Source organism: Sminthopsis crassicaudata, chromosome 3 (assembly GCF_048593235.1).
Source record: "Sminthopsis crassicaudata isolate SCR6 chromosome 3, ASM4859323v1, whole genome shotgun sequence".
Classification (NCBI taxonomy): Eukaryota; Metazoa; Chordata; class Mammalia; order Dasyuromorphia; family Dasyuridae; genus Sminthopsis; species Sminthopsis crassicaudata.
The window spans coordinates 166,298,824-166,323,066 of NC_133619.1; the positions used below are offsets into that span (position 1 = coordinate 166,298,824).

General features: G+C 31.8%; 1 protein-coding gene across 7 annotated transcripts in view; it reads left to right on the forward strand.

Moving 5' to 3' along the window:
• MYO16 (myosin XVI) overlaps positions 1 to 24,243 on the forward strand; it is an 899,069-nt gene that overhangs the window by 102,921 nt on the left and 771,905 nt on the right. For all 7 annotated transcript variants that reach the window (XM_074299517.1, XM_074299521.1, XM_074299522.1 and 4 more), the window contains one exon: positions 5,074 to 5,194. The gene's annotated coding sequence lies outside the window, so the exon portion shown is untranslated. The remainder of the gene's footprint in view (positions 1 to 5,073; positions 5,195 to 24,243) is intronic.

Genomic DNA, 24,243 nt, shown 5'->3' on the forward strand with positions numbered 1-24,243 from the left:
TCCTCAAAATTTTTATAGCACATAGGAGTAGTTACTCTCTCCATCTCGATTTGAAGATAACAAAACTGAAGAAACAAGGTTTAGTGACTCGAATGGGCAGTTTATAATGAAGGTATAACAGATATCATTGGGCTTCTCTTTCATTTTTCTTGGTATGAGATAATGTAAACTGTTGAGGAATAAGTAAAGGCTCACCCTAAAATAAAATAAACTGTGGGTGAATATGGTTTGTGCTTGTGGTTGTTGAAAAAAAACAATTAAAGTACTTTAAAATATTCAAAGCAGTGGCTTTTATTTAAAGAAAATAAAAGAAAGAACTGAAGAAAATTTCTTAGCACTTTAACCTACATCTGTCAGCATTCTGCTTCTGGGGTTTAATGCCAGGCTATTAATTTTTATTTTCAGACTATACATTCATTTCATAGTCATTTAGCAATTTTTGTTCTGGAAATAGTTTACTAGAATTAGATAATAAATATTCATTATTGAAAATCAGGGACAAATGATATATTTTTATATATAAAATACACAGTTATTTCAGTTTGTTAGATTGTATAAATTAGGGAAATGATCTCTGAAGCAGGTTTCTTCCTTGCTGAATATAGACTAGGGAGGAATTTATGTCAAACACCTCAGTGGATTACTTTTTATTAGGTCAATTTTCATGGAAATTCTTTTTTAGAAATTGTGACTTAGTCTCTTTGAAACTGTCCCAAAGACAATAGAGATTTCATTAAATAGAACTCTATTAACTGGGATGCTAATTAGTGTGGTGGATTTTTTCTTTTTATTTAATTTTTAAGAATAAAAACATATAAAATAATATTCAAATTTTCATTAAAATGTTGGATTGAAATATTCAAACAATGTTCTATAGTCAGATTCACCCCTAATTTCTGCACCTTTTATAAAATTTTATCATGAAATTTAATGTCTAAAAACATAACACAAAGGAGAGGCCAATAGAGAGCTGGTTTTGATTTAGGGAGATAAAATTTCTTTATGATGCTTTCTTCTGATACTTTGGTCATAATTACGTTTTTTAACTTTTAAGTTATTAAAGTAGAAGATTTCATAGGATCACAGAATCATAGATCTAGAGATAGAAATGATCATTATAATTTTAAAGATGAGGTAAAAATCCACACAGTATACACAGGCAGAAAGTGGCTGGATTCAAAATCAATGTGCAAGAAGTTTTCCACTATTGCCTTTGATGCTTCCTATATAAGATTATATCCATTTTGTCCTGTCTATATGCTGTTAAGGATTAGTTGTTTCTATGTCATTTCTCCTTCTAAATTATGAGTTCTTTGTTTTAATAGGCTATTTTTATTTGGCAAATATATGAGTGTTTGTGAATATGTATGTATGTATGTATGTGTGTGCATGCTCGCACACACACACATGCCTACTGCTTAGCAGAAAGCTTAACACAACGTCCATTCTTCTTGACTTGATGTCTATTTCCAAATTCAGATCTCTATGTACTATATTTTGTGGTAAACTAGATTCAAGCAGAAAAGTTAAATTAGCAGTACAATATTCTGATATGATGAAGGGTGAGAGTTCTTAAGAAGGATATGTGCTCAGTAAATGGGATCAAAGACTTGGTTGTTAGAAGGCTGTATTACCAGCCAAAGATAAAGGCCTCTCTGTGTATCAGGTAAGATAGCCAACCAAAAGGCAAGATAATATGAGACAGTAAGGACAACCAGACTCAACAATATCTAGCCAAAATAGGGGTCAGTGAACCTGGATTTCAAATACATTAAAATGCAGGTCTGAGTTTAAGCAGAGTCTTCTTACAATTTGTTATACTTAATGAGAACAGCCATGAGACTTTTTAAACAAGATATGGGAACTAATCTTATTTTAGCAGTCTTTTCATAAGTAGACTATTTCCATTTGTTTCTTTAATAAGAAATAAGAATGTCCAGATTAGTTATGGATAAGAGCCTGGAACCCTGAACTCTGAACTTGAATTTTTGAGGGAGGTGGAAAATGAATAAGAGGTTTAGACAAAAATTTATATAACTGTCATTTGGAGAAGGTCTGGGTTCTGAAGCTTTTGCAATAGTTGACTGGATTAAATATGAGTTTGATGGCAAAAACTCATAAGTTGCATAAGTCTTAGAGGGAAAAGATTTGTGCAGCATGGTTCCAGCATCAAGAGAAGGTGTATGTATATGGAGAGAGGGGAATGGAGACAGGGAGAGCAACCATTGTTATCTGTAACTTGAATTTTAATTTGAGATGCTTTCATTGTCCTTAATTTATAATTTCCTGCTCTTTGTTAAAAAAAAAAATCTTGACCCCAAGAAAAGTATAAAAGGAAATGAACATACTATGCCATTTAAATTTGGTTCAATTTTAAGCATAAGCAAAAGTGCTACAATCTATTAGTCATATTTAAAAAATATTCTCTGTGATATGAAAAGATAACTACACAAGGAAAGGCTCTTATAACCTAATTATACCTGAATATTTAAATATCAGATAATAAATACAAAAAATAGTCTTTATTACTTTAGAAATAAAATGTCATTTGTGCCTAAAATATTCTTTGTGTTAAAATCTTATTCCACTTGCTGCTTTACAATTTACTCAAAGTTTTTGTTTTGTTTTGTTTTGTTTTTACTGTTTGTTTTATCCTTGGGAAATTAAATTAACAAAGAAATGTTACCATTTATGGAAATGTAAAACAAGATAATCCCCAAATAATAATAATTTTTTTTGAAAATTAAGAAATTCATCTTTTTTAAAAAATAAAAACACTTTCGATCTTTTCCCTAATCAGAGAATCTGAAATAAAAAGTCAATGATGCATACACTTATATACATGTATTTATGTACTTGATCTGGCTCCATATGCATAAATACCAGAATATAGGGGTTTTGGTTTAACTTTTAGAGAATGTTTATATCAGGCATTAATGAAAAGCAGTGTTTTTCTGTTTTTTAAACTGGTAAGCAGAAAACTATACCAAAAGACTATACACTAAAAAGATCAAATGTATACAAACAGAATTAATATTGTAAAACACAAATTGCTTTATGATTTATTATTACTATTAATAATGATTCATGAAATTCACAACAGTTAAATTATATATTACACATATGAAAACTCATTGAACTTTTAGTTTAAAGAGTTTTTATATATACTAACCATTGTTTTTTCAGCAAAAGTAATTGATTCCCTAGGAGTATGTAATTTGCAAAAGGTCACTCAGTTAGTGTCAGAGACACAATGAGAGTCTTCTGATACCTAGGACACTATGTTCTATTTTATGATATAATATTGTAGGTAATGTTTGTATGCAAAGCTTTATATAAATTTGAAGCATTATATAAATGTCAAATGTGACTGTTATAGTGTCACATAATTAAGTATAGATAATATGTAGTTCATTTTAAAGACTACATTTAGTGTTATCACAGACATCAATTTTTATAGTTTCCTTTTTTTGGTATATTCAGTCAGCATTATTATCTATGGTTTTTTTTAACCATATATAGTTTAACCATCACTTACATAATAAGGAAAGCTTTTTCATAGGCTTATGAAAGATGTCATAGATTTCAGTTTTTGAAGGCTTGTCCTTTTGAAAGTGAATAAGCACTATTTGTTCAAAAAGTCAGATTTATAATTTATGGAAGTTTGAGAGACACAATTTTCAGTTTGAAATAATAGAGGAGAAAAATATCATACTTAGATTTGTCCAAAAGTACAAAAAAAAAAATGCAACCCAAGGTAGTGAGTCTCCCATCACTGAAGGTCTTCAAGCAGAAGCAGAATATTACTTTTTAAAATTTAACATAAAATATTCCTACTTGAATATGGGTTGTATGAGATGAGTCCTGAGGTTGCTTCTAATTATGAATTTTTTTCATTATCTTCTTCATTCCTTCATTAGAGAGGCCATTAAATAACATATCAACCAACTTCATAACTCAGCAGATTTATAACAGAGAAAAGACTTTGCTAGAAATATCTCTCTCCATGCTTAGCTTCTCTCACATCATGTTCTACTCAGGTTTTTCTTTTCCTGACTCCCTATTATTATATATTATATATGGTAACTTAGTTACCATATCCAACTGACCATCTATTCTTACCATTTCTGCTTTCATAACATCTCATAGATACACCTATTTGCCTTCACTTACCAAATGCTATTGCAGTGCAAGTTCATGCCTGAACTACTACAGTAATCTTTTATCTGGTCTCCTTGCCTTAGTTTTTTCTCTATACTAATCTGATCTTCATTCAGTAGTAAAAGTGATTTTCCTGAAGTCCAAGATTGATAATGTCACCTCCTTTTTAATAATGAACTGCAATGGCTCCCTAATAATTTCTAGGAACAAATATAAAATCCTCTGACATAGATAAGACTTCTCACTCTCCTATCTTTCCAGTCTTCTTCCAGCTTATTCTTTTCTGACTGTCTTCTTGCTAACAAGATTCCTTGTCAGTGAAGAATGACTACATTTTTTTGGTCCTTGACACCTATATCTGGATTTTTCTATAAGTATCCTGTAAGTTCTCCACTAAGTTTATCTTATGGTATCTCCATGGTGTGAAATCATGACAAAGAAAGGTCTGACTCCCCAAATATGTCCCAACTTTCTTGCAGATTCTTGAAAAGCATTCAAGTGAATAAAGCCTTTTTATTCAGTATTGAGCAGAAGAAGCCTAAAATGAAATATTGCATATTGACTGACACTCATTCACAGTAAATTACAGTGAAGTAAATTACAACTTGGTTCTCTCTCTGCCTTTGTCTCTATCTCTGTCTCTGTCTGTTTGTTTGTTTCTGTATCTGTGTGTCTCTGTCTCTCTCTTGTCTCTCTCTGTCTTATCTGTGTCTGTTTGTCTCTGTCTCTCTGTCTCTGTCTCTGTCTCTGTCTCTCTCTCTCTCTCTCTCTCTCTCTCTCTCTCTCTCTCTCTCTCTCTCTCTCAATGGAAGAAGAGATAAGATTGAAGTGGTGCTGGGTAAGAAAGGGTTTGACTCAAAAGGAAAAGCTTGGGATCACTTTGCAAATGTCCCACTCTTTTTTATTTTTCAGCTGTATCTGGACAATAGAAGCTGTGAAGAGACACATTTACTCTGCTTGACCATTCACCAGGAACGTTGCTGATGGATTCCTGAAATTGCTTTTTTTCAGCTCTGCTGTCAATTGAGACAAGGTAAGTTATTGGCATTTTTGAGATATTCACATTTGAAAGGAGCACTTGAATAATATAGCCAAGACTGAGAGACAGGGATCAATACCAGTGTTATTTTTACCATATGGATTTAACTCTACATAAACAGTTAACTGTCATATTTGTATAACCAAGGTAATGCCTCTGCTTCTCCCTTCAGAGGTCTGACCTCTAGTAATCTCAGAAAATTAACCATCCCACCTAAGTCTAAGAACTTATCTTAGCTGGATACAAATTCCCTACTTTATTTTGATTGGTTAGAAAATACTTGATATCACCAGAGCATGCTTCAAATTTGGAGGATACAGTTTTTAGGGAGAAAGGCTAGTTTTTTTTTTTATTCTTAATTTTTTTATTCTAAATTATTGATTCATTTTTAAACTCAAATTTAGATAATATATATAATAAAATCAAATGAATACTATTTGAAGTGTACCTTCTGCTCATATTGAACTTTTGAAGAAAAAATATTTCCTCTAAGGTTGCCTTGCTTCTACAAAATAAAATATGAATTAAAATTATTATAATGAAGTCTGAGGTTTTATTTAAGGTAGAACCACATTTCTTCTGAGAAACTTTTAAAAGTAATATTCCTCTATCCTATGACAAATATGGAAGGAAGCTCTAAATTTTGATATTTGCATATAGTGATACACTCCTGTAATCTTTGCTACCAGAGACAGCAAGACTGTGAGATGTCAAGTTGGGAGTTTAGAGCTGAAAAAGGATAAAACTGATATGGCATCCACCCTAAACCTAGTGCCTGTAGAATCAGTCCTGGGAAGCAGAGCTCCAAGCTTGCCTGAGTAGGGGTAAACCAGTCAAAGTCAGAAAAATGGAGCAGGTTAAAGCTTTCAAATCAATCAGTATTGGAATTGGGCTTTGAGTGACTGCTGTATATCCAGTTCAGGTGAGATAGGGGGGTCTTTTTTTAAGAGACATAGATAAATAGATAGAGATATACATTTATGTATATATGTACATTAACATGTCTATAAATGAGTGATATATAAATATATAAGAATATGTGTTTAAATGAATGCATATATACATACCTGTATAGATATGAATGTATATATGAATATATATATGTACATATACATATGAAATATATGTATAAATATGATATATAGATATGTTTATATATATATATATATATATATATATATATATATATATAATTTTTTAGGCCCATCTTTGTTATTTCATTTTATTTGTTAGACAACATAGTTAAACAGAAAGTATACTAGATTTGAAGTCAGTAGATTATATTCAAACTTGGATTTGTATAAATTTAGTCAATTCAACATCCCTGTGCCTTATTTTTCTAATCTGTAATTTATAAGCTGGACTACACAATCTGGAAGGCTGCTTCAAACTCTTAAATTCAAGCTTTCAGGAAGCATATATTATTTCCATTCATTGTTCCCATATCTTCCCCCATTCCTCCTTATTTGGACTGTATTTAGACAAGTTTGATCCATCTGAAAGGTACTTTAAGATTATTTATAAACACACACACACACAGAAAAACAATTAGATCTAAACAGTTGGAATTTCAAATACAAAGCACAGAATGAGTCTCCTATTGAAGATTCCATTTAGAATAAATTTATTAGGAAATGACTTGAGACCATGCCTACACCAAATAACTATCTTTTTTTGTTTATTTAATTTTTTATTTTATTTTATAATTATAACTTTTTTTTTTGACAGTACATATGCATGGGTAATTTTTTACAACATTATCCCTTGCACTTACTTCTGTTCAGATTTTTTCCCTTCCTCCCCTAACCCCCTTCCCCAGATGGCGGGCAGTCTTATACATGTTAAATATATTACAATATATTCTAGATACAATATATGTGTGTAGAACCGAATTTCTTGTTGCACAGGAAGAATTGGATTCAGAAGGTAAAAATAACAGTTTACACTCATTTCTCAGTGTTCCTTTTCTGGATGTAGCTGATTCTGTCCATCACTGATCAATTGGAATTGGATTAGCTCTTCTCTATGTTGAAGATATCCACTTCCATCAGAATACATCCTCATACAGTAACATTGTTGAAGTATATAATGATCTTCTGGTTCTGCTCGTTTCACTTAGCATCAGTTGATATAAGTCTCTCCAAGCCTCTCTGTATTTCTCCTGTTGGTCATTTCTTACAGAACAATAATATTCCATAACATTCATATACCATAATTTACCCAACCATTCTCCAATTGATGGACATCCATTCATCTTCCAGTTTCTAGCCACTACAAAAAGGGCTGCCACAAACATTTTGGTACATACAGGTCCCTTTCCCTTCTTTAGTATTTCTTTTGGATATAAGCCCAGTAGTAGTATGGCTGGGTCAAAGGGTATGCACATTTTGATAACTTTTTGGGCATAATTCCAGATTGCTCTCCAGAATGATTGGATTCTTTCACAACTCCACCAACAATGCATCACTGTCCCAGTTTTCCCACAGTCCCTCCAACATTCATCGTTAACCAAATAACTATCTTAAACCTTTTGAACATTTTGAGTATGTTAACTTATTAAGAGGCAATAAATACATTTTCAAAGATAAACACATGATTCCTTGTGGGAGGAGGGTATGAGGCTACTATATAGATAGAAAATGCCTTCTAATACAATATAAATATCTCCTAATATTGTTATCAATTCCTTTTGCAAAATGGCACCTGAGAGCATTTGTTACAGCTCTTAATCAGTCACCTGCAAAGCAAGCAAGTAATAGACTCAATCAAATCAATGAAACTAAAGATACTCATTAGGTGTTTAGTTTCCTATGATTTACCAGAGTGGGAAAAGCAACACAGCTAGTTCCCAGAAGCAGAAAATAAGCTCCTGGAATTTTTGCAGTGACAAAGTGACCAATCTTTCTAAATACATGTGAATTGTCTTTAGTGAATAATTTAAGGAGAAAGAAGCATAGAATGATTCACAAAAAAAAGTGAGACAGGTAAGACTCTAATGATAGGGAGGCATTGTAACTGCCAAGCTCTTAAATCCTTGGGTATCTTCCCTTCTTTTGGGGCTTCTCTGTGCTTTGCCAATGAACTGACCATCTGTCAGTGAAAGCCGAGAGAATGGCTTCTGTTTTTGTTTCCCCTCAAGATATCTTGTGGGTTTGAGTCCCAGTCAGCACAGTGCTCTGAAAATCTGGGCATGGTTAGCAAATAGCATTTGGAAATAGTTGGTATTTAGAAATTTAATGCTATGCTAATCAAACTACTCAAGGATTGTTTATTGGAGTAGAAAAAATAACAAAATTAACATTCTTCTGGAAGAATAAAAGAATCTTACAGGACTTTTTAAAAAGTAGAACTGGCATTTTCAAATTTAAAACTATACAAAGCAATTATCAGCAAGCTTATTAGATACTATTAAAAAATAGAAAAGTTGATCAATGGAACTGACCTATAATCTCATAAGTAATCAAATACAGTGTCATAATAAACCCAAGAACTCCAATTACTAAGGATAAAGAATTTATATCTCTTAAAAAAGGGAGGGGGCAGCTGGTAAACTTGGGTAGCATTTATTTGCCAAAAATTACCACCACAAACTACCACAAGCTTATGTGGATAAATGATTAGAAAGTGGATGCATTTTATAAGTATGACTAAGGGAATAATTCTTTGCATTTTGCTGACACAATTGGGGTTAAGTGACTTGCCCAATGTCACACAACTAGGAAGTGTTGAGTATCTGAAACCAGAATTGAACTCAGGTCTTCCTGACTTCAGAGCTGGTGCTCTATCCACTGAACCCCAAAATAGAGAAGGCTACAGACTTATGTAAACTCATTCAAAGCGAAGTAGAATCATGAAAACAATATATACAATAACTACAACAATGTAAATGAAAAGTACAACCACAAAATAATGAAAAATAAATTTTGAAAAGTTGACATCAACAAGTTGAGTTTCTAGAAATTAGGAGATATTATCTTTGTATCTCACATGCTTAATACAGAGTCTTGCACACAGTAGGCACTTAATAAATGCTTATTGATTACTTGGCTCTTTGACAAAAGTTAAACTCTGAACTTTCCATTATTTTTTTCATCATATTTTCTTTAAATATGAACAACTTATATTATCAGCACTACATTCCATAATTGCTTTTGAGAATAAAGCCTGCATTTTCCCTTTCTTCCTTCAGAAATATATTAGACTTTCTATGTGCATTCTAGATTACGTTAATATCAATAAGTGCTTTTAGTTTCTTTGTTAAAAAATAAAAGAATAATATAAATTAGAAACAGATCAGGTTAAGCCTTTTGAAACTATATATATATATATATATTACACATATTGTACAAAGAGAGTGAGAGAAAGAAGAAAAAGAGAAAGAGAGAAACATGGTCTTTTTATTTTACTATCTCTCATACAACTGTGAGCTCAAGCTGTAGTGTTCTTTGAACTACAATAAATGTATCAAAAGGTTCACTTTCTTTGCTGGTTGAGTAAAGGCTGAGTTCCATTCTAACTTTTCTTCTCTTTGGAAGTTAATACACTATTTTGGAGCCCAGGAAGCAGTATAATAGAATTCCAGTCTTTTAGATCTGATATTTGATGATTGAATTCTTTAGTTGCTTTTATTAAAAAAAAATCAGAAAGCTTTCTGAAAATAGTCTGTCTTGTCTGTCTAGTCTGTCTTGATCTGCTCTCAGTTCTGTATTATGTGTTATAGCAGTATTGCAGCTTTATCTGTGTAATTTATTTGGACTTTCCAAAGGCCTTTGATAGGATTTCATATCAAAGGGCTTTCCAAAAATGGATCTCCCTAGAGCTGGAGGAAATCTTTTCTGCAAAAAGCCAACTGATTTAGAGACAGGAGCAAAAGAGATTCTGTAGTCAGAGAGTTTGATGATGTCCTTCCAGGATCAATTCTGTGGTAAGACCTATTTAATAGTTTTGTAAATAATCTGGATAATTAAGTACCATGGAAAACCATTAATTCTGTGGATAATTGAATTCCTCTGAAAATATAAAAGAAAATATTTTGTTAAGCTTCATGACCTTGATTAGTATAATAGCCACGATTAGGAATATAAATTATGCTTCCCACTTCTCACTAGAGAGATTTTGGACTAGAGATATAGAATGAGACATACATATTCAGACTTGCAGGATAATTTTTGAGGATGATATCAACGAGGAAAATGTTGAGTAGTAGCTATGCCTTAATGCTGATATATAGGGACTATTTTAGCATAAAACAGTCAAAACTATATTTCTAGGATAATCATGGACTCCAAATCATATAATGATTCAGGAAATTAATCTAGTTCCTATTATATTCTATTCCTTGAAAACATCAGCCAGTTTTTCTGCTTCTACCTTCTAACAAATCTTCTCACAAGAAATTATACTTTATCATAATATTCTTGGAAATTTAAAGGAAAATATATCACAATCATATAAAACTATGATATTCATTCTTGGAATATTTTGGGAAAGTCGGTCCCATCCCATGAAATATATGGCAGAATTAGAGTAGCTCCATAAAAAGGTATTCAGTAAAGAGAAGGAAAGAACCATTGGTGAACACAGATGTAATCAGGAATAATTTGGAGAGAGAAATTCTATTGATTATTTTGGAAGTCTTTTTAATAATGAAAGTTGCAAGCATTATGAACCTGAACATCACTATATTTTGGAATATAGTGAGGTGAGGAAAAAATAATACTGTATTTGAAGTAAAGAGATTTCCTAATAAAAAGCTTTTTTGAGACTGTTTCCTTTAAGATGAAAGGTTTCCTGTACAATTTTTGAAACATTTCAGAACAAAAATAAGTGATTGTATAAAAAAGGTTTAGATATTTAAATATGGATGGTAAATTCATAATAGATTATTGTGAAAAACTAGGGTTTACTTGCTAATTTTAATTATATTATAATGTTCCATTGCATCAATGTGGGAGGGCAGAAGAAGGAAAGAAGTAAAAATTTATTAATCTTTGACAGATATTGTGTCATTGATTACTATTATAACATTAAGATATTGTTATTATGTTTGCAATTGTTCCTGAACATGGTAAAGAAAATTCTTTAAATGACTCAAACTTCTTTTTTTGAGATATTGGAAGGTGTTACTCCATTTTATTTTTAAGTTTATTATCAAAATAAGATTAGCTGGACTAAATCTTTTCTTTCACCTCATGAAAAAAATTTACTGATATAAAAATTTTAAAAATCTTTCCTTATGTATCATCTCTGATTTCCAGGGACAAAACATGGGCTTAATTTAATTAGATACTTTAAAATAGATTTTAGGCTGAGAAGCCATTGATATTATTAAATTATTGGAGACTTGGAAAAAAAAAAAGAAAAGGGGTTATAAGGAGATGTGGTTCATTTTAATGTTCTCTGGGAACAGGTTTCTTGGGGAGCTTCTGGAGGCAGCCTTAGTTTCAGTTCAGTTCAATCATCCCAAATGCAGTCCAAATCCTTTATTTTTGCCTTCAAACTCTTGAATCTTTTCCTGGGGCTTGGTTAGCTTTCTTAGAGCCCTATCTCTCTCCTTGGTTCCAAGAGCTCCCTTTGAATGTCTCTGAATCCAAAGGTTTTGTCCTTCAGCCTCCAGCTGGCACAAAGGTGGAAGCTGGAATGAATCTTGACTCCTCCTTTCAGAGAATAGGCTTGTGGGTTTCTGTAGGCTTGTGTATCTCCCAGAAGTCCAAGAGTGGGCTTGTCCTTGAGAGCTTCTTGCTTATATTTCTGCCCGACTTGTGAATCTCCTCAACTTATGAATCTCTTCCTCATATATTCCCTCTAAATGTGTGAACTAATGTGTGAACTTCTTTAAAGGTATGAACTAAGCACTTTGTTTCAAGTTCTGGCCCATAACAGTTCATGTTCCTTCACAGTACAAATATTCATCCATAGTGGATCAGCAGCTGTCTAGCACTATTCTATGAAACCTCAGCATTTCCTAACTAAACATTAACCAAAAGATTATTACAAATGGAAAAGGAAATATCCTATTTTCTAAAATGTCATTGTTTTCATTTTTAATTGCTTATGCCCTTCCTTTAGCAGTGATATAATGAGTCTAATTTTTATAAGTGGAAATATGTACTTTTATCTATATCCATAATCACAGAAGAAATCAACAGCTGACTTTGAGAATTTATATTTCTAGAGCTTAAGGAATCATTGGAGAAAGTTTCCTTTTAATTATATATTGGTACACTATAACTGAATGAATTGTAGCTAAAGAAGCATAGAGAAGAACAGGACCTTAGAGATAATCTATTCTAATACTTAAGCCATAATTTTCTCTAATGCATCTCTGACTAGTCACCAGGTTTCTCTCTAAATGTGAAGCTTTTTCTTATTTTTTAAGAAAAAAAATCTACTTAGTGCAACCATATTCCTGGCCTTCCTCACTTTTTCATAACAATACACCCAGGATAATATTCTGGCCACCTCATTCCTAATCTCTGATATATATATATATATATATATATATATATATATATATATATATATATATATATATATATATATATATATATATATATGTATATGTATGTATATATATATAATACTATATCTATATATATATTCTATATATATATGTATGTATATATGTATATATATGCATATATATACATATTCTTTTTTTTTTCTAATACAATTCTTTAAGATCCTCCTTTCTGTGAAATTCCTTATTTGTTATATATTGCAAACTGTTCACACCCATTATGAGTGATTAGTTCTTCTGAGGCAGTGATGCTAGGTGTCTCAATGCCCTAGAGCAACACTAGTAAAGTGGTATTTCATATTGAAAAAAATGGCTCTTTGGTTTCAAAAAAAAAAAAAAAAAAAAGCTTGTGCTACAATTTCTTACAAGCAGTTCAGTTTGCTCTTTTCTTTCAATCCAACATTTTAAATAGAATCTCTCTGGTGACCTTGAGGAACAAGAATCTTGTGGAATAAGTAGGCATGAATGGGTTATTCTCTTGCAGCAATGTGAGGAGGGGGTACTTTTGAATCTAAGAAATCTCAGATCCATTCATGTTTTTGAGTGTGACTATCATTATAGCCAACCTGTAGGAAAAAAGAAGCTGAAATATACTATATAATTTGGGAAGTATATAATTTGGGAAGTATGGGATTATGGTTTAATGGTCTGATTTGATAATGGTTACTTTGATATTGAATCAATATCAAAACTCTTTGATCATTACAGTGAGTAATATGAATCAACATTTTAATTTCCTGCCTATTTCTGACCCACAGGCATCACTATCAATTCATTGAGTGTCATCACAGCCAATGATATCCTTTTTTTTTTTTTTTTTTTTAATTCTCATAACACATATAGCATATACAACAAAGTCTTGGCTCTTGTATAGTTGATCCAATTTAATATTCATTTCTTGAGTTCCTTCTGTGTATAAAACTAGACTAAGGAATCAGAATATCAAAACAAAGATATTTTCTGCCCTCAAACTTCCATTATACTGGATAAAGACAATATATGCACAATTAAGTAAATACAGAAATATAGGCAAAACAATTTTAAAGGTTTTTAATTTTTTGGTAGAGGGAGGGTGCTAAGAGAGTACAAAAAAAAGATTAAAATTAAAAATGGGGGTTAGAGAAATGATAAAGAAGAATGTTCCAAACATGGTTGCTTTATATATATACATATATATATATATATATATATATGTCTTGCTTATATAATGAACTGAAGTTCTTTGAGATCAGGGGCTAAATTTATTAGATTTATTGAAATTTAGAACTAAAAGGAACTTTATGAATCATCTGGTTTAATTTATTCACTTTACTGACTTATTTACTATGACCCACTCATGGATTCCAAATCAATTACATATAGTTGAGATCCTCCTTTAGTTTTGTTATCAATTTTTTCCTATAACTTACTTAACTTCTCTATTAAGAATCTGGAAACTATATAATTTTGTGCATATATGTTTATTATTGATATTATTTCATTGTCTACTTTTTAGCAAGATGTAGTTTCCTTCCTCATTTCTTTTAATTAGGTCAATTTTTATTTTTGTTTTATCTGAGATTAGGATCGATAATTTTGTTTTTCTTACTTCATCTGAAGCATAATAGATTTAGCTTCAGCTCCTTACCTTTACTCTGTGTGTGTCTCTCTGCTTCATATGTGTGTGTGTGTGTGTGTGTGTGTGTGTGTGTGTGTGTGTATGTTTAATAAATAACACATTGTGGGATTCTGATTTTTCATTTACTATGATATCCACTTTTATGGGAGAGTTTACTCCATTTATGTTCACAATCATTAAGATTGTTAACTGTGCATTTTCCTCCATCTCAATTTTCTTCTGGTTTATTTTCTCTCTCCTTTCACCCTTTCCATATCAATAACATTTTGCTTCTGTCTATTTGAGTTTGTCCTCTCTTCTGTCATCCCCCTCTCTTTACTTACTTTCCTTTTGTCCTATTTCCTGTTGGATAAAATAGTTTGCTATACTCAACTGACTGTACATTTATTCCCTCTTTGAATCGTTATTAATGAGAGTAAGATTCTATGTTTCCCTCTACTAGAAAAAAAATTTTTCCCAGTCCTTCATATGAAATAATTTCTCATTCTTTATCCCATTTTACATTCCACTTCCTTCTGCATTAAGTGTGCTGTTTCTCATCCCTTAATTGCTATTTATGCCATTACCTCAAAACTACATCTTCTGCATATATATATATATATATATATATATATATATATATATATATATTCCTTCAAACTGTACTAATAGTAGTGTAATTTTTAAGCATTACAAGTATCTTCCTATGTAGGAGTATAAATGGTTCAGCTCCATTAAATTCCTTATGTTGTCGTTTCAAATAGCTCAATGACTCTGACATTGTCTCTTCTGGATCTGTTTTCTGGGTCAGTTTTGTTTTCCAATGAGTATTTTAATTTTTCTTTTATTTTTTCATTCTTTTGAATTTGTTTGATTCTTAATATCTTATAAACACATTAGCTTGCATTTGTCCAATTCAAACTTTAAGGAGTTTGTATATGTGTACTTCTAGTTCCATTTGGACCATTTACTTTTTAAGAAGTTCTTCTAAATGGATTATTGTGTCTCCTTTTCTCTTTGATTAATTACACTTTTAAAGCAATTCTTTTCTTTTTCCAAACTGTTGACTCTTCTTCAAATCTACTTCAATGAAAGTAAAAAACAAACAAACAAAAAACAAAAATAAACACTCAAAAAGGCATAACTATCAAATACCTCATAGAAAAAGAGAAACAAAACTGACCTGGAAAATAGATCATAGAGAAATAATATACACATTGTTGATCCATCTGAAAACCATAAACAAATAAGCAAAAAACTTTAACTTTACATTTCAAGAAATTATAAGAGAAAGCTTACGAGATATCTTAGAAGCATATAGCAAAGTAGAAATTGAGAAACTTCACTGATTATCTGAAAGAAATCCCAAAATTAATACTCCCAGAAATATTACAGCCAAAATCTAGAATTCCCAGGTCAAGATGAAAATAGTGCAATATTGTTGGTAGAGTTGTAAAATGATCCAACCATTCTGGAGCACAATTTGGAATTATGCCAAAAAAAATATAAAACTATGCATAACCTGTGATCCAGTGGAGTCACTACTGGGTTTATATTCCAGAGGTCATAAAAGAGGGAAAAGGACCACATATACAAAAAAAAAAAAGTACTAATCTTTTTTGTAGTGGCAAGAATCTGGAAATTAAATGGCTGTCCATCAATTGGGGAATGGCTGAATAAGTTATGGCATATAAATGTAATGGAATATTATTATAATAATATCAGAAAGGCCTGGAAATATTTATGGGAACTGATACTGAATGAAATTAACAGAACCAAAAGAACATTATATAATATATAATTTCATTTATATAATGAATATTGTGTTTCTTGCCTTCTCAATTTGTAGGGGACAGATGAATGGAGGGAGAGAATTGGAAATGAAAATAAAAGTAAAATTAAAGAGCAAATAAAAATGGAAAAAGGATAAAAGGAAAAAAAATCTAAAAAGAAAGTTGAGAATCAAAGTTACAAGTCTAGATAGTAATAGATCTAGGACTAGACACCAATACTACTAATTACTAGTTCATTTTGTAAGGGTAATTGTAACTCTGGCCCTCTGACTCCATATTGACTATTTATTTTTGATATTGAGAGGGGAGGAAAGAAAGAAGGGAATAAGCATTTTTAAAGCACCTATTTTGTAGAGGGCTAAAACTCTGAAAAGGTATACTTTGAATCTGACAGCAGAGCATTTAAGGCTAATTACCTATTTGATGTGAAATAATGGTTCTATATACATATATTTAGATGAGATGGTGATGTGATGGTGCTTGCTAAATGTGTAGTGGTGAGGTAATCTTAGGCAAGGATTGGAGGGCTGAGAAGAGTTAGTTGTTCTGCTAAAGGAGGGGGGAAAAAAAAAAAAAAAGAGAGATTTCAGGCTCCGGACTCCAGAGTTCATGATTAATCTTTGGCAAGTCATGTAGAATCTTGCCTGTCACCTTCACTTCTCCCCTTAAAGACCAAGGACTTTGATTGATCCTGACTCTGACTGATCCTTAGGCCCTCCAGAGAGTTAACCCAGACATCAAAGAGTTAGCCCAGACATTATATATTATATATTTCAGGGATTATGTAATGTTCTATTGCCTCTAAATTGTAATCGTTCTCTGGGGACAGATCTCTTGGGGAGCTTTTGTAGCCAGCCTTAGTTTTAGTTTCAGTTCAATAATCCCAAAATGCAGCCAGGAGTTAAAGTCCAGATCCAATATTGTGTCCTTCAAAGTTTTGAATCTTTTCCTGTCAGAATGTCTCCAGCCAGCTTCAGTCTCTAGCTCCCTCTGAATCCAAAGCCTCCAGCCAACACGAAGGTAGACATGGGAATGAAATCTTGACTCTGAATCTCCTAGAGTGTGGGAATCAGACTCTGCCTCCAAGAGTATGGGATTGTGGGTTTCCCAGAATTTAATCCTAGATGTGAATCTCCTGGAAGTCCATGAGCAGGCTTTTCCTTTAGACTTGTGAATCTGCTGGACTTGCGAATCCATTGAATCCTTGCTCTGAATTTCCTCAAGCTTCCCTGATGTTCTCCCGGGAAGTCCTCTCCTTGACCCAATCCAGACTGACTTCCTCGCTCAATATTGGCTCCTTATATCCTCCCAGAGAATGGGCTCATGGGTACTCCATGGGCTTGTGGGAACTCCTTAAAGAATCAATGAGCAAGCTCCTTTCAAGATGTAAACTCCCTCAAAGATTTGAACTCTTTTAAAGTTATAAACTCCTTTAAAGGTTTGAACTCCTTTAAAGGTGTGAACCAAGAAGATTACCTTGTCTCTAGTTCTGGCCCATAATATCTGTGAGAATGCTAACAGGATTGGAATACACACAGACACCACACACACAGAGAAATATGTATATGTATACATATATATATATATATATATATATATATATATACACACACACATACACACCCAAATATATGCATATATGTGTATATATATGGATGTATGTTTACATATATACACACATATACATTTTTGCAAAGACATACACACACACACACACATATATATATACATATATATATATATATAAACACACATATATGTATATATGAATTTCTGAGAGATAAATGTTGTTATTATTCCTATTTTAAAACTAAGAAAAGGAAGGAAGTCTAAGGTTAAATGACTTGCCTGGTGACATAGCTAATAAATATATGAGTCTAGATTTGAACTCAAAATTTTTTTGACTCCCGATTTAGTGCTGTGTACTCTGTGCTTACATTAAGCTACCATATCATCAACTTCCAGAGTATTTGTACTAATACAAATGAGGTAGTATGCCTATCTTTTATTGCAGTATGATATAACAAGAAAGCCATGAATTTGACATTGGAGGACCTCAGTTTGGATCCTATTTATAACATTTAACAGCATGGCTATAAAAAGAGATTGGATAGATAATCTCTAAGGTCCCTTCTTTTGTTCCTTAGAGTATTATGTAAATGTCAGCTATCTACATGAAACAGTGCAGTATAGTGAACAGAGAGTTGACCTTGAACCAAGGCATTTTTGGTTTAAGTACTCTATCTGATATATACTGTGAATGTAAACCAGGACAAGTCACTTTTCAGTATTATAATCATTTTCTGTGATTACAATGCTTTACAGTTTTCATTCAGTTGTTTTTCACTTATGTCCAACTCTTGGAGGCCTCATTTGAGGTTTTCTTGTCAATGATATTGGGGTGATTTATCATTTCCTTCTAATGATCATTTTACAACTTAGGCAAATAGGATTAAATGATTTAATCATGATCATACATTAGTGTCTGAGGCCAGATTTGAATTCAGGAAAATGGGTCTTCCTGACCTATCTATTACTTGAATAAAGTCAATTTAAGTAATTGTTTATTAAAATAGGCTTTACTTATTTGAACAATTTCACCATGGTGTAGTTTCCACTTTTAAGAAACTACCAGATACTTGTCATCTCTTCTTCCAAACCAAGGCATGCATGTATCAAATGGGATAATTTTCATAGAGCAACCCACATCTCTTCCTCCTTCACTATATTTTCACAATATTATAAATTATTTTTATTTCTGTTAAGCTTTATTTTTGGGGAGACCCTCTTAATAGTAGCCATTCTTTATGTATTGAAATATTGAGGAGATTTTGGGAGGAGTGTTAGAACTCTTGTGACAAGACCACTTTTAAAGATGAACTTTATGAATATTTCCCAATCTAAAATCTTCTAGTGAAGCATAACACATTTTATTAATTGATGAAAACATATACAAATACATGCTTTAGTGAATATGAATCAAAATGCTTATTACAGCATGTGTATGTATATGTCTTCATGTATATGTGGGTGGGGGAGGTAATTTATAATTTACTAAGAGCTTTAATATATACAACCTTATTGGTCCTCATAAGAACCTTATAACCAGAACAGGCATTATTGTACCCATTCTATAGGTGGAAAAATAAAACTCAGGAGTGTTTTGTCTTAGTCAAGTTGCTGGCAGTGGTGAAAAGTAGACAATAACCCATTATTTGTTTTTCTCATACTTGCTTAATCTTTATCTGTACAGCATCAAGTTACATAAGCATATAAAAAGGTCATTTTCATTGAGACTTTTGTCATAGAATCATGCAACACAGACATTTTAAATTCTGAATGTGAAACTTGAGTGAAATATTAAGCCAGAAAATTTTATGAAAAATCTGAGGCAGCAGATATGAAAATCAGATGCCATTTGATTGATACAAGCTTCCCCTTGCTCTTCTAATTCATTATTACCTACATTGAATTCATTAATACTACACTGAAGAAATGCAATAATTCTAAGACTCTCAGCAGAGTCCTAGACTTTGACAACAGCTACATATTCTTTATCTGATAGGAAAATTCATTCAGTAAATTATTCAATGTTTTAAATGAAAAATTCACTGAGGATGAACTAGGAGTAGCCCAAAGGCACATTTGTAGGATAACTTCTTGCAATACTACCCTCCACTCTGTATATTTTTTCTTATATTTTTATTCTTAAAATGTGGGAAATTTTGAAAGTTCAGAGATGGAAAGAATTAAAAAGCCAAACATTTATTAAGCACTATTCTAAAAAACTAAAACATGATCTCTTTGATTAAATTGTAGAGGTTCCTTTAATGGGAGCAGCATAAGCAATTGAAATGCTAATTGACTTTGGGAATAACAATATTTGAATTCAAAATTGATAAAAGAATAAAGTGATGAAAATCCATGGCACTATGCTTTATTACCTCTTATGTGAAGTTGTATTTTGATCTATTAATGTTGTTTTAAATTTGCATGGTATAACCTTAAAAGTTTTATTAGACATTTCCCTAATGTGCTAGATATGAGACCTACCACGGATATTTTTAATTGGTCAGTATCTTTAAATTACTATTTGAAGTACTTATCATTTTGCATTTCTCAACTATGCCATTAACTTCTTCCATAAACCCATTTACCTTATTTCCCTATAGGTATGGTTGAATGGTTGACCTGACAGTTTATTGAATGTATTAGTAACATTATGACCCTAAATTTTACAAAAATGAGGGACAAAAGCAATTTGAATTGATCAGGAATTTTAATTAGTAAGCATTGTATTTTCACATCTCTTTTCCTCCTCTCTATTTCTCTTCCCTTCTCTCTCTCTTTTTCTCTTCCCCCTTTCTTCCCCTCTTTCTCTTCCTCTTCCTCTTCCCTTCTCTCATTCTCTTCTCTCTCTCTCTCTATCTTTTCCTTTCTCTGCTTTTCTTTTTCTCTTTCTCTGTCCTTCTCTGTTTTTTTTCCCCTTCCACACACATGAAAACATTTCTCCAAACATAATTAAATAACTTTGTTAAAAAAAAAAAAAAGTCACCACCTTGAAGAAAAACCTTCTGGAGATTAGCTTTTATTCATTATCTTCCATAAATTCTCTCCTTAATTTCCCATTTAAAATATTCAAATACTCCATATTTACATAAAACTATGTTCCACACAGCAAGATCTTTTTTATCAAATTTATTTTGTTTTCAATTCACAGGAACAAAATAAGCATTTCTCTATAACATTGTACAATAAGAAAAGATGATTGCACATGAAACTGCAAAATTACCATGTACAACTTACTATGCCTCCAAATATACCATGAAGTTATTTTGTAAATTTCTTTACCCCCCTTTTTTCTTCCCTTCCCACTTCCATCCTAGAGATGGCTTCCATTAGACACAAATAGCTGTGTATACACACACATACACACACATTTCTACTTATCAGCTGGATACAAATAGAATCTTTCTTCTTATGTTCTTTGTTTAATTTATATACTTAAGTTAAAATGACTTAGTTGCTCAATGTTATTCTTAAAATAATGTTGTTATTGTTGTATACAGTATTCTTCTGGTTCTGCTTATTTGGGTCTTCATCATTTTGTGCAATCTTTCCATGTTCTTCTTAGGCCATGGAGCTCATCATTTCTTATAGCATAGTAACATCCCATCAGAATCATACATCATAACTTGTTCAACTATTCCCCAATTAATGAGGATCCCTTCAATTTCCAGTTTTTTGTCACCACAAATAGAGCTGCTTAAACATCCCCTTCATATTGTAAATTATTATTGCTATTTCTGAATTTCCCTCCATCTTAATTTTTACTCACAATTTTCTTTTTTAGCTTCTATTTTTACCTTATCCATGTTACCTTATCATCTCTAATTTCCACCCACCCATTTCCAGAGTACCTGTATCTGTTCCCTTTCCCCAAACTCAGTTTCCATACCCCTCCAAAAATCCCCTTTGTCCTCTCCTGGTCTTCTCAAATCCCAATCCACATACTACTTTAAAAGTCCCTCCCCCACCCCATGCCCTAGTTTTCTCACCTCTCTACATGTTTAGGAAATTTAATATGGTCTTTCAGGTGTACATATTTCCTCATCAAACCAGATGGGAATCAAGTTCCAACATTACCAGGCCTCTGCCCTGACCTACTTTCTCTGTATTTGTTTTCCCTTTCATGACCCATTTCTATAATATAGTTACTTCCTTTTACCTTTTTCTACCCAATTTAAATTATTTTAGAAACACTCCATCATATACAATGCAACCCCAATCTTTCTTTTAAACTACCTTAGTAATGATGCTAGTTTTAAAAATACTGATAACATTTTTATTATATATATATATATATATATATATATATATATATATATATATATATATATATATATAAATCTTATGTAATTGACGTGTTTAGTCAATCAAATTTCATATATAGTCTTTAACTTTCTGTGGAAAGAGGTATTTAGATATAAGTGAAAGCTCATAAAAATGAGAGCAGAGTGAAACTGAAAAATAAAGTTAGCAGTAGAAAATTTGTTTGAAAGGGAGAGAGTGAAGATAGTGAATTGGAAATAATAAAAAAGGATCCTAGATACCCCAACCATGAATATTCAGCAACACAGTGCAGAACACTAAAATACAGACTTGAACATAATATTTGAAATTGTTCAAGTCAAATTTATTTTGGAAAAGTGCTTCCATATTTAGGATTCAGGATTTTTATACATTTTATAAATTTAAAATAATTATTTGCGTGATTTTGGTCCTAATTCTCATTTTATAAGGATGTTCTAAAAAGAAAAACAATTGTTTTTCTAAAGATGTAACCTATATTAGAAATTCTCTTTTCACACCTTATCTTTTTAGCAGTCACTGATAACTGTTCAAATTTAATCTCTGAAACTCTCAGTGCTAAGATCATAGGTTAGAAAGAAGGTACTGATTTGCATTAGTACCAAAGACTTCAATTAACCACTTAAATTATGAATCTGGTCACTATCCCTATCCCTATCTACTTACCCAGGCACTAGGCTAGATAGTAACAACAAAAACAAATAAACCATTTGTTTGTCCTCAAGGAATCCTACAAGTAGGACTAGTTAGTAGATTAGTTAAATTAGGACTAATAGATTAGTTAAAATATTTGTACTAACTACTGCAGTGTGAATGAAAATGATCTAAATGGCATAAAAATGTTATGAGCCAGACACAAAACTTCCTTCTCCCTTGGAGAAGACCCATTTCTCCTGGCTTCTTTCACTGTCTTTTCTCTTCCTCAGTTTATCACAATGCCCATGATTTTCCTAGCAATCTGCCTGGTCTTGCTGAGGTAGAGAAGTCAAATTGCTCCTATGTCAGTTCTGTTAAATTTATAATTTTTAAGCATCTATTTTATAACTCTCTTATAGTTACTGGGCAAATCCTTGAATATTATTATAGTGTCTTGCCATTAGCCATCCATGTACTACTGACTTTCATATTTCAATTTAATTCTCTAACACACAAACCTGTAAATCTCTTTTCCTAAAGCACTAATACAGCTGTAGGACACGTATAGGCCATTGTCTGAGAATTTTGTATTAACAAGTAATGATATACCTACACAAGAGTGCTGGCAACCTAATTATCACCTACTCTTAAGTAGGCTAGTTTGGATAAAGCAGCTTAAATAGTCTAGCTATTTTACTCTATGGAATATTTATTTAATGATTACAACTAAATCGTAAAAAGAGGGGGAAAAGATTATCTTAGTTATGTCAGTTTTCTGATTGAAGACTATTTATTCTCTGGAAAACAGTGCCACTCTATGTAGGCTTCTTGTAATGAACTTGAAAATAGCTGCATCTATATAAGACTAGCAGATGAAAGCAAGACTTCACCAATTATATCTTAGTGTTTGAGACTAAAACAATAGAACCTGTGTATATGGTGTTTGGGGGTATGGGGAGAGATGCTCTTAATATCCACAATGACTGATACAATTCTTATTTTAGAATACTTAGGGTCTCTGGATGTTTAATTTAAGAAATTCATCCTCATAAAAGGCATAATGCTTTACTACTAAGGGCACATTGTTTTGAGTCTCAAAAAACACAGTTCTGGACCTGGCTCTGTCATTCAATAACTATATGACTACAGTATTAACTTTATAATTTTTTAAAAAATATATTTTAGTTAATCAAATATTTTCCAATTATATGCAAACTTTTCTTAACAACCTTTAAAAAATGAGTTCCAAACCTTTACTTTTTTGACTTTTAGTCTCTTCATTTGTGAAATAAGGGATTTGAAGGAATAATTTCTAAGTCCCTACAAGCCTTTAAGTATCATTTTTGACCTATTCTAGAGAATAATGGATTTTTTTTTAGTGATCTGTGCAAAGGTTTTTCAGATAATAGCACAGAAGTGGCCTGCATCTCTTAAACCCATCTCTTAGTGACTTGAACTCATGACCATTAACTTGATTCATTTGTGGAAATCACAAAAATGGGGAGATTTTGTTGACCTTGGAATTTGCAACCAAAGGGGTTTTCAGCCAACTTATTTTTTTATTATAGATTATATTTACAAAATATATATTTATATATTATTGTTCTGTAAGAAATGACCAACAGGA